We start from the raw sequence: 12,672 nt of genomic DNA, 5'->3' as shown, positions 1-12,672 counted from the left end.
ACAGTGTAATCCTTTTACAGAAACTCTCTCTCTCTAATTAGAATTTCAGAAGAGGAATAGTCTTTTTTTTTTTTTTTTTTTTAATATCTGATTTCTTGCATGTACTAAACAAACAACCCTAATAAATCTTTGTTTCTATGGCTTTTTAATTCAATGGTATTAATTCAATAATATCAATTAGTAATACTAACCTAGAATTTAGGTAGTAATAAATAAGCAAAATAATTGTTACATAACATGGATATTTGTCATAAAATCTTAAAAGTAGATAACTAAAAGTTATGTGCAGGCATAACAGAGTTCTGTGAATAACAATAGATACATGCACAACAGCAGGTCAAAGGAGATGATTCTCCCTCTACACTGCTCTCATGAGACACCACCTGGAGGAGCACTGTGTTTAGCTCTGGGGCCCCCAACACAGGAAGCACAAGGATGTATTAGAACTAGTCCAGAGCAGGCCCTCAAGGAGGATCAAAGGGCTGGAGCACCTCTACTGTGAAGACAGTCTTTTACTGTATATCTATGTTAATTACCGGTGTTTCTCACAGGGAAGAAGAAAAAAAAAAGAGAGAAAAAAAAAGAGGATCCAGGATCCAATCTCGAAAAAAATATATATTTATATATGTATGTATATATTTAACTCAGGTATTCTGAAATTCAGTGGCAGAACATGTACATGGACGTACATGGCATTCATATGGCATTTCAAGATATTATTTAAGAGAGGTGTTATTCTGGCAAGAGCTAGGAGCAACTCTCCACCATGTGTTATTTGTAGTCTTGAAGCTTACTGGAAGGTATTACATCTAATAGCAACTGTTGAGACAACACCTCTGCCTTAAAATGAACTGACTCTGAATCTCACCTTCCACGTTTTTTCCTCATTCCACTTTAGGATAATAAAATTTCAGCTGTGAAGGCAAGAAGGTTTCTCTTCACTATTTTTAAACGAGTTTCATATGCATATTGAGCACCATAGAGATATCACAGCTGCACCAACACTCCTTTGGGGTGGGGAGGACTTGGGTGTTAATAAGAAGATATAAGAAGGTAGCTTCTTCAAAGCAACAAAGATCAATGCAATCTCAAGTCAAGGTGTTTACACTCTTTAGTGAAAACACTAAAATATACCACCTGGAACTGGATTATGCATTGTAGATTATTATACTTCGGCAGGCCTCAGTTTGGCAGAACAAACACTGATTACAGAGCAAGTTATACAATAGTCTTCAAACCTGAAAATTCCTGTGCATTGGAATTTATTCCTACGTGGTGGCAGAGTTTGAACCCATAGACTTATGGAAAAAAAAAAAAAAAAAAAGTATCATTCTCAACATTTTAAGTGACAAAATTTGGCAAGATTGAAGGCTATGTTATTAATAAAAAACATAACTTCCGTTAGGTTTCAAAATATCTGGACTATATATATCAGAAAAGAAACTTATCGGAATTATGTCTTTAAATCAGCAGATTATAAAAAACATACAAAGGAATATGGGTTCCTGATTTTTCTTGTAGTCCAAGCCCATGATGAACATCAGATGCAAAAAGTTAGTGTCTTAACAGAACTTATAGTTTGTCAGCAATTAAAGAGGCCATAATTAGAATAGATATATTTGAGACCTTGCACCATGCTCTTGTGATGACTTTGAATCAGCCAGTTAATCCTTATTTAATCCTATTTAATGTTTACCCAGGATTAAATAAAAACTAGAGCCCAGATCAGATTTATATGTAGAAAGTGAAGCATGAGTCTGTTTTGTTTTGGTTTTGGACTGGATCAATGTAATATTTTTTTTCCCCATTTTTCATACAATTAGGCAATTTACTATTGCCTACAGCAATATATAATTATTTTTCTCTGCATTATTATTCATTCATGTATATTCTGCACCTTTAAAGCATGATTAAAAATACACTTCTTTTGGATAATTTATTAATTGGTTTTAGTTAATAAGCCTTTTCTTAGCCTAATGAGAACCACAGGAATATCTCCTCCTCTTGCAAGCTTTTCCTCTGTTGTTTTTTAACATGTTATTGTTGCAAAAACTCATATCAGTTTCAATATAAACCTTATTAGTCACCTAAGACTATTATATAAAGTATGAGACAGTACCGTGAAGAGATATGTCAATAGTATTATGCAGGAACATAAAAAAAAGAATGAACTGGAATGGAATTCAGACCAAAAAAAAAAAAAAAAAATGTGAGCAGCTATAAGAGTCATTTTCAAAAATCTAAAATATTAGTGACAATACCTCATTATAGTTTTTGGGATAGTTACATGAAGATGGAAATGGTAAATAGAAAGTGTGCATGGGGAAAAAAGCTAAAACAAACCAAGTTTATGCTTGAAAATATCTCAGTTACATAAGGTTCTCTTCACACTTATAGCAGCATCTTCATTTATATTCTAATTGTTATTGTTATTATTTTAAACTTACAGTTCCTTGTTCTGCTAAATCTCCAGTCCATTCCTTGCCTAAAGAAAGTTCTTGCTAAATTTGAGAGAGATCACTTTCTAAGCCTAAAGAATTTCTGCTCTCTACCCATCAGTGCTTTTTCCATGATTTATCTATAACTGAGCCCTAAAAAGTGTTAAAAACTTTGTTGCTATGAGTCAAAAACATGCTTCAAAATCATGGCTTTGCAATGAGAAGAAATATGCAAGCAAATTCTGATATGAGACTTAGAAGCAGAAACCATCAGTAAACAAATTTACTAATTTAAGCATTCTTAGCATACTAGTTTAAGCATGCTTTCGTTTGGTTGGTTTAGATCTGTGGGGCTAACATCAGCCTGTCACAGCAGTAAGCCTTAAATCTTTTATTGCCTTAAGAGATACATTTTTTAGTTTGTTTACAAACAGGAACTGAGAAGTAAGGCCTGCATTGTACCTGAAAAAGTGATCTGCCTTTCACTTGTCAGAGTTTTGCTAGGATTAGTGTTAACGTGGCTGACTGCCTTGGCCAAGAATGAATTCAGTTTGTAGTTATAGCTGAAATGTTCAACTAAAATAGTCTTGAAAAATGTTGAAATGAATGAATTACAGTAAGTTATTTAATTAACCTTTAAAGGACATGTACAATCATATCTGTACATCTAGATCATTTATCTACAAAGATCTGTATAAAAATATTATAGAATTTTGCTGGCAATATGTCTGAAGACAAATTAAAAATTAATATACAACTTCTATTACACCTTTTGGCCCAATTGCTTCTATTTTCTCCTCTCTATCTGTCCTCCAGGAGAGCAATGAAAGGAGGGAAAGAAAGGAAAATACAAGAAGTTTTAAAGACAAAAATTACTATTCTACCTGTTTGATATTTTTATGTATTGCGTGATGTAACAACTTAATTTTCTATAATGAAAGGATTTCGTGACCGTAGGAATACCTTATTGTTTACAAATCAAAATTATGCAAGTGTTTATCATTTTAACCTGAAGGACATATATCATTTTAACCTGAAGGACACAAATTAAAATGTAGGCAGTATTGTGAAAGGATTATGTCAAGTGAAGAAGAAATTGTGGTTTGACTTTTCAAATAAACAAGAAATATTCCAAGGAAGTATTAATTTTGTCTAATGTATATGACATTTAGAAAAGCAGCTACAATTCTGCTCTCAGTAGATAGAATATAATAATCTTTTTCTTAAGAGAAAGAAACAATTCCACTTTCAGTTAAATTATCAGTACTCATTTTTATTCAGATGACAATAAGAGCTAATGCTGATGAAGGCAAACAGTAAGAGTTCTGCAAATTTCCCTTTGGCTAAATATATCGGTTGGCAACTCTGAACTTGAGTGATTTAGTTAGTAACAGCCCCCTGACTAGAAGAACAGATTTGAAATACAGATAATTTTCCTTTTTTTTTTTTTTTAATGTAAATATTATCTATGGTGGGATTACTTTTTTTTTTTTTTTTCTAAATCTGATTCCAACCCATTGAGTTTAATCTGAAGAAGGTAACTTGTTAGTTTAAACTATCTGTGGCTTTAGCCTTGTTATTCAAAAAAATAACAAGTTCAGTGTTCTGTTAAATAACTTGTGACCAGATTCTTTCTCCAATATGGAAAAACAACAACAAAAACCCACTATTCAAAAATCATGAATATGGTCATGGATGTATCTTACTTAAAATTAATTTTACAGTCTGGCTACAATTTATTTTACGTGGGAAAAAAAAAAAAAGATGTCTAGCTAATGTTCACAGAAAAGGATGAAAGTTACTACCAGCTGATTGCCATTATTGAGGGCTGTGTGTATAAATGAAAGGAGAATATGCAAGTATATAAGGAAGTCATAAAACCAATTAATCAAAATGGCTCATAATCTCATAATCCTGATACAAATATGCTTTTATACTCAAAAAAGAAACAACAACAAAAAAACAAACAAACAAAAAAAAAACTCAGGAAATACAAAAAAAATATGGATAACACCTTTGACATGAGCTTTTTCTTCCTTACTGGCTTTAGCAAATTAAGAGGAGACACATCACAGGTTATTTAAAATCAACCACATGCTTCTGGTTTTAAACTATTCTTTACATGCAACCTGATATAGCATCTGGCTAGTAAGCCATGATTTCTGTTTTATAAATCTAAATGAAATTGTAATTTGACCTGTTAGGAATTTTTTTATATGCACAGGTGGCTTGTGCTTTCCAAAGCCAAGTTATACCATTTCTTCATTAAAGACAGGATGCCACTTTCAGAGCAGTTTATGTTATCTCATCTAAAAGGTTATTATCTTCCAAACCTTGAAATTCTGACCCATATGTGGAAATGGCTCTACAAGATTTAATTAGCAAGCAGAAGGATAGAGAAACTGGAAAAACTACCTTCAGTGGATTACACCCTGTAGATGTCTGAGTTGAGAGCACCTGCATTGGTGTCAGCTCTTACTGTATTTCCCTCTATGGTTGTCACTGGACAGCTGTGCGGAGACTCAGCCAGTTGTACATCTGTTCCAGCAGGGGAAGCTGAAATTGCCAGAAGTGTCTGGCTGACTGCCTAGCACTGTAGCCCTAGGTTTCTCCACAACAATAGAAAATTACGACCTTCCAATTCACTCTCAGTCACTTAAAATTTCCTCTTAGTTCCCTCTGACTCCTGCAATATTCTCCAGATGAAACGGAGGAGATACATTTCAAAATTTCCTACTTCTAAAATTCATTCAATTTTTTTTAGTAAGTTTGAGCACATGGTTAATTTGTATTAGTATGCTTTACTAGCATATATGCTTCACTATTTTCTTGCTTATTTATGTGGCAACATTCTGGGAGTGATACATGTTTCTATATAGTTCAAAACATATTCTACAACAACTGTACTCCATGCAGCTTATGTGTAGTAGAAGATTTAATCACTTCCTATTTTATTTATTTATTTATTTATTTGAGAGAGAGAGAGAGAGAGAGAGAGAGTCCTTACCAGTAGATTATTCCAACTGGAGCCAACTAATGAAGCTGAGAGGATGCATGCTGCAGGTACTTGTGCTTACTAATAACTTGTGTCAAATGAACGGTAACAAGAAAACATAGATAAACAGCTAAATAACAGTATAAATAGCTTATCTATAATGATGTTTGTAAGACTGAAAAATCAGTACCAAACAATGTTCTTTTGCTCTGTGGAACACAATGTACTTTATGCGCTGTGAGTCAGACTATAGAATCCAAACTCAACACTACTGTATGATCACATACATCTGTTGTACTGTCAGAATAAGCTTAAAAATCAAATGATGAATAATAAATAATCCAGTCAGACCCCCTGTCCACACCCCAGCCAGGAGCAGGGTAGTCAGAGGTATGGGGGCATCCAATGGGGCCTAGCCCTGCTGTGGCCTTTCTGGGTCTGATGGCCTGGGGCTTGGAGCACGTCCTGGGCCTGGGCAGGTGGGGAAGCCCTGGGGGCAGGCATGAGCAGGCCAGGTTGGTGGTGCCCCATGGCACCTAGTGGTGTCTTTTCAATCAATATTGGATATTTTAAACAAATTAATATAAAACACAAATGTGTTTTAGAAGTGAACCTAGTTACACATATGAATTTAAAGAGATAATTAATTATCTTTGATACCCTGATAATAATCTTAGTAATGTAATACTAAAGACATCTTTCATATCTTTGATAGTTATCTTTCATCATCCCACCTTGCTAGTTGGACATGTTGTGCCTCCATCCAGGGACATGTAATTCAAAGCTAACATTGATTAAATCATACTCATGTGATAAGTTGAGTATCTTAAAACATTTACGGTGTGTTCTTCTGCCTACTTTTTCCATATCTGACTTTGAGATTTGTTCCACTGTCTTCTTGGCTTCTCTACCAGTATTTCCCTCATGGTAGCTTCTCATTCATCACCACATGGACCTGCAGTAGAGTTTGGCTGTCTGAGAGGGGCACAGCCCCTCTGGCCTGCCTTGGCTCCAGCTTGCTGGGAAAATACTTTTTGAGGTGTGAGAAAGCAAGCAAGGAAAAATGAGGAGAGATAAGCATAGTGAAAACATATGGAAGTGTAACTGTTGACACAGCAACATGTAACAGCTCTGGGACTCAAAGGGAAGTACTAACTTAAAAATGTAAAACATTTTCCTCCCTTTGGAGGAACCTGGCCCTTCCCCAGCCGACTGACAGTGACCAGAGGACTCAGACTCACTCCAGGGGTAGTGAGCATACTCATATCTAACCTAGGAGCCTGCTAATCCTAGCCAGTCATCACATATATCACACAACAAACAATCCTTTCCTACTCCTTAGTAGTGCTTGCCTTGCTACAGAGTCTCTGCTCAGTATGAACACTGCCTGAATTATGTAAAGGTGGATTTACAGCTTCTTTAAGAAGGATGCTGTGCCTGTGGTACACCTAGTGAAAAGTTTTCCAGTCCTGTGAGAATTTATGCTAAAATATATTGATTTTCCAGAAATTTCTAACAATCAGCTGTAAAAATATGCAGGAAACATTTAGAAGAGATGAAATAAGAACACAATGTCTTTGTGTAGTCATCTCAAAATTCAAAATTAGTCACTGAAAGATTAAAATATTTCATTTATTTTGAAAATTGTCCCATTTTTAGAAATTAGAACCCCTCATTTTCTTTGCATGAATGAAGTTAATTGAAACCAACACTTACATCAACAGATCTGTTGCTAATATGTATTTTCAGTGAAAAGCATTTTGCTGAAAATTCCTACCAAGTTCTTTGCACTTGTATTTAGTGTGAGTCTTTCATTGAAATAAAACAGACTAAAGCATGATGGCTATAGAAAACAAGTTTTCAGAAACTGAGTATTCATCTAACAACACTACTGAAAAATCCACAGAAACTGATTTGCAAGTACTGGCACCAATGTTCTCAATGTAAACAGCTAATAAAAGTATATATAAATCAGTAAGGAGTGACAGAAACAATTTTGATGAAATCTGGCTAAGAAACTCCTGCACATATCTGGAAACTTGAGTTTCCCAGAATATCTAAATTCTCACAGATTTATGTTAGCACATTATTTCCTTTCCCCAAAACTAAGATAATAAACCACAGAAACTGTGACTTCTCAGAAAGAAAGTCTCTGGTACAGCAGGATATTAAATTCTGTCTTTTAATTCCTACTCCAGATCCTGGGACTCTACCTCTTGCATATTCCTTGGTGTTCATGTATATTTCAAATTAATACATTAAGTATTATGATGTTTAATGACACATCTATTTTTTTTGCTGTAGCCATGCTATTGCAAACAACAATAATAAAAAGGTTAAACTGTACTTCATAAGCACTGTTATCAAGTGAAATTATTAATAATTAATAATAATTAATTTCTCAGACAAAAGAGTGACAAGAAAAAAATACTTCATGCAGTGAGTTGACTTCTCACACATTCCCTTTTAACAGTATCAGAAGTCAAACACCTTAGCCATATTTTTACATATTCATATTGGTATAATGCAGGCGAATATATACCAATATTATAATTAGTATAAAGCAGTCAATGTCTATGAATCTCACATAATATTAGCTTACTTAACTCTAACTTGAAACCAAAGTAAATCTTCCCAAAGTGAGATTTAACTACGTTTAGTTATTAGATGTTCATATTCTTCTGAGGAAATGTTCAGAGCAATACAAATTTTCTGTCATGGGACTTCAGAATAAAAGTATGTGCTCTACGAATAGTAGCTAGATCCCTTATTAGAATAATATATTTTATAATAATAATAATAATAATTTAACAATAATTTAATAATAACTTAATATTAATAATTTAATAATAATAAGTCTGATAATTTAATAATAATATGTTAATATATTTTATGGGTCTTCACAGGTGAAGTAAATGCTAACAATGTATGTTATACAGGAAATATGTGACATACATGATACGGAATTCAGATGTCTAGTCTCTGAAAGATTAGAATCTTTAAAAAAAATGTGCAGAAACTAGGTTCTTAGATATAGGAGAAAAAGAGAGTGCCAAAACAAGCAAATAAATTCAAAAGAGTCTAAATGAAAATGCTGGGAATTGTACTATTTATTTAATTATTTATTTCAATGAGATTATATGACTGCCTACTAGAACATGTTTTCAAGTCAATGAAGGTAGAATAACTTCTCAAACGGATGCAAGAATCAGAAAAGAATTAGAGCAACACTCAAAATTAATTTTACCAGATATCTTATTCAGTTCTTTATTATGTTATCTCTCCAAGTTACTAGCAGTTTCCCTGCTGCTAATAATCACAGAATGCTGACATGTCTACAACTAGTTTCTGCCAATCCAAGCAAACTGTAGTAAGCATGTTGTAATTTACAGTCCCAAGATGTTGACAGACTGGTTCACAAGCCAGAAAAACATTACTTTCTTTTGCAACTTCAAAGCCCAAAAGGAGGACATAAAGTTCTGTGAAAACCAGTGGGATGCTGGAAAGCAAAGGAATAAGTTAAGCTATTGGTTACAAAGATGCTGGCCACCATTCCAGAGTGGATATCAGAACTAACTCCAACAAACTGTCTGGCAAGGGGGCTGTTTTCTACACAGGCAGTAAAAAGTAGGCTGAGAAAGTTTTTCTTAGGATCTTCAGCCTGGCATCCAGCTGTGCATCGTTTTTGTGCACTACAAGTTATGTGCAACAGTAATATTTTATATATGTATATAGAATTGCTTGTATCTTCTGTAGGCATTTCCCTGGCAAAACTTATGTACACTTTTAGATTATACAAATATATATATATATATATATAAACTTATTTATGAATCATGGGAAAACATTAACCTTAATTCTAAGCCTTTAACCTCAGAACAATGGGAGATTACAAAGAAAGTTAGGATGAGAGCAAAAGTCATCATAGTGCAGCACTGGATGCCTACTGACAGAAAATGTCTGGCTTTAAAAATCAACAATATTGTTATGTTCACATGGATATTTAAAATACCAAGAACAATCTGTCTGGGTTCTGTTATAACTTTCAATTCAAGCAGAAAAATCAAATGTGTATGCTGCAGCCTCATCCATATCAGAGAGCTGCTGCTATCAAAATGTTTCTTGAAGCCATCTTGAGGGAACAATAATGGTACTATTGTTAAAATAAATCTTCTTATGTTTACATGTTAATTTAGAATAATAATAATAAAAAAGGCTATTATTAGTCTTAATATTTTTTAATCATGCATGGTAAGTGGAAAAATTACAGTAAAGTAAAAAAGGAAAGTTATCACAATGTGTCATAAACTCTTGAGTTATGTGTTCAGGAAACTTTACCCTAATCCAAAAAAGGAAACATTTTTTGGGGGCAGGATAGTTCTTCCCTCCACAGCCTTGTAGCCATACTTTAGTCCTACGATACTTTTTTCACTTTCTTTCAGTTGACTAATTCTTTAAGTATCAGGTCATTCATGACCTAGCTGTGCATTAAATTTAAACTTTTTTCTTTCAGTCTCTAAGCAGACTTTGAATGGTTAATCTTTTGTATTACTAAAAAGTAAGAAGAAACACCAAACCATCCAAGACAAAGAATACAGGGTGTAGAATTTAGTGTGTTTCTGTGTGTCTGTCTTGGTTTGTATGTTACATGGGGTGATTTATTTATTTGTTTGTTTGTTTGTTTATTTATTTATTTATTTATTTATTTTTTTATTCCCCCCCCCCAGGAATTGTGTTGTGGCAGTTATCAAAGCCTTCATAATTATGCCCAGAATTTCAAGATTTCCCAAAGCCACAGCAGATCCCATCCTTATGCAGTGGAGATGCATTCAGAAATCAGACATGATCACACCTGGACAAATACAAATGCACACCTGCATAGACATACACAGCCCTGACTGAAGTTGTGATACATGCATTTACACCAGTAAACCCAAAGCTTTTGGGAACTGCCATAGCCAGGAGGCTCTCCCATGCCTGCCTGTTCATATCCACCCTGAGGTCTCCCTGCACCTGCCAAAGCCCCCACATCAGCCCCAGGGCTCTCAGCCCCTTCCCCAGCAAGGCCTTGGCTCCTCACAGCCCAGCCCTGCCCAGCTGAGGTTGTTGACCAGCATGACCTGGTGAAGTGTTCTTCAGATGCTGTGCCCATGCGCAACCATGGAAATACATCAAAGTTTTTGTTGACATCCCTTGTATAAAATGATGAATGTAACGTTGTCCTGTACAAGACACAGCAGCTCTTTTAAAGACGACTCTTCTTATGCAGACAGTATTCAGAGAGGGGTACAATACAGAAATCAAAATAGTTAACAGCCAAAGAGGTTGGTTTTCTTTAATACAGTGTCTGTTTTTTATCACAGCAGGGTGGAACTACATTAGCACCCCATAATCTGCTTGCATCCTGTGAGCTCTCTGAACAGTCCTCTACAGATGTTTGCTATTATCCATAATTTAGAAACTATTTCACCAAAGAAAAAAACCCTGAGAAAAAATCACCCTCTTTGTCAATGGTCCCTTGAAGAAGCCAAAATGTTAGTATCATTGCAAATGTTAGCATTAACAAATCAAATTGTGCTTGTTTGCCCATCTAAAATGATATAAAATTGTTCTTATTAAAAATTAAAATATTATTTTTATGTATTCACCATACAGGCATATTGGAGCCCATGCTGCAATTTGCTTGTAAAGAACCTCTTCCTCATTTAACAGGAGGATAAAGAAAATACATAGGAATCCAGTGATACATGGACATGTGCAGGCCAAGAGTAACAAATTAACTGATTCAAATGTAGTGATCATCATAATGATATATAATGATACATAAACTGCATAAACTAAATGAGATTATTTTTGTATGGATAATGAAACCTATAGATACTAAAATGACAGTAGTCAGTATTTTTTTTACCCACCCAAGTATTTACCCATGTCTGAGGTGGCAAGTTAATCAGAAATTGCAAAATATTTTTTTATATTAACCTTAAAAAATCTTAATCATGGAATTGCCAAATAACAAATAAGGAAATTAGAGAACAACTGTAATAACATCTTGTCCCAATTCCTCCTTCAGATGTTGCATAGTGTCTCACTGACAATATTTCTGCATAAGTGAAATATGGCCTAGTAGGGGAAGAAATCAGATTTCTTACTGTATCAGGATAATAACTGATAGTAAATTATTCAAATAAAACCAAATTGAAATTTTGATTTCTTTCTGAAAAATTTTGCAATACTTTCCTTCAAAATGTTTCTGTCCATTTATCGACTAACTATCGATGAACTGGCAAATTATATTTATGTAATTTCTAATCTATGCATTCTGAGCATACATTTAATTGTGAATAGTAACTGACTATTTTGCCTGTTTGGATCAAGTAAAACGAAAATCTGAGTTCTAATACAAATACATATTTATTAAATTCTATTTTCTGTCAATAGAATGGAATAATATAATCATAGACTTCTTTGGGTTGGAAGTGACCTGAAAGATCATCTATTTCCAACCCCTCTGTCATACTCAGGGACACAATAGCTGTCATATTTATATAGATTTGCTTGCTAATACCTATGCAAATTAAATTGGACACATAACAATTCAAAATTGGTACAAGTGTATTTTAAACAAACTAATTATGAAAACTAGCAACATCGCATTATTCTCCTGTAGTGAATACGGCCTTTAACAGTTGAATAATTAGAAAATTTTACTAGCTACTAAAGCAGTCTGCAAATGTATTTGTCACTAATTTTGTGATAAAATACAGGTGAGTCCTGAACATATATTGTGACTGTCTTCAGAGTGGTGTACTTAACACGGGAGACAAGATCTTTGGCATCATTTTGCAGACTTCTCCCTTTCAAGTAAAGCACCACTGGCTTGTTTGTGTTTATTTATTTTATTTTATTTTATTTTATTTGGCCAATGCAATGCATTTCACAAGCATTTAACTGAATTTGACTGAGTAGCTACTTGTTAGCATTAGTAGTTCTACATTCCAGGTGCTAGTTTTGACTTTTGTCATGATTTTATTAGAGGACTCTGAGATACTTTCTTAAGTTGCAGCACATAGGTACGACACTTTCTTTTTTTGTGTGTTTCAGTTTCCCCATCTCTAAAACAGGAAAACGCTTTAGATTGTTCTGAGAAATTTGTTTGGTAGAAACCAGGTTGGTCTGCAGCATGCCCAGACAGTGCTCCTCAGGATGAATCTCACTACTTGTTAACATACGTCAACT

Source organism: Anas platyrhynchos, chromosome 2, assembly GCF_047663525.1.
Source record: "Anas platyrhynchos isolate ZD024472 breed Pekin duck chromosome 2, IASCAAS_PekinDuck_T2T, whole genome shotgun sequence".
Lineage (NCBI taxonomy): Eukaryota > Metazoa > Chordata > Aves > Anseriformes > Anatidae > Anas > Anas platyrhynchos.
Note: the sequence above shows the minus strand (reverse complement) of the source record.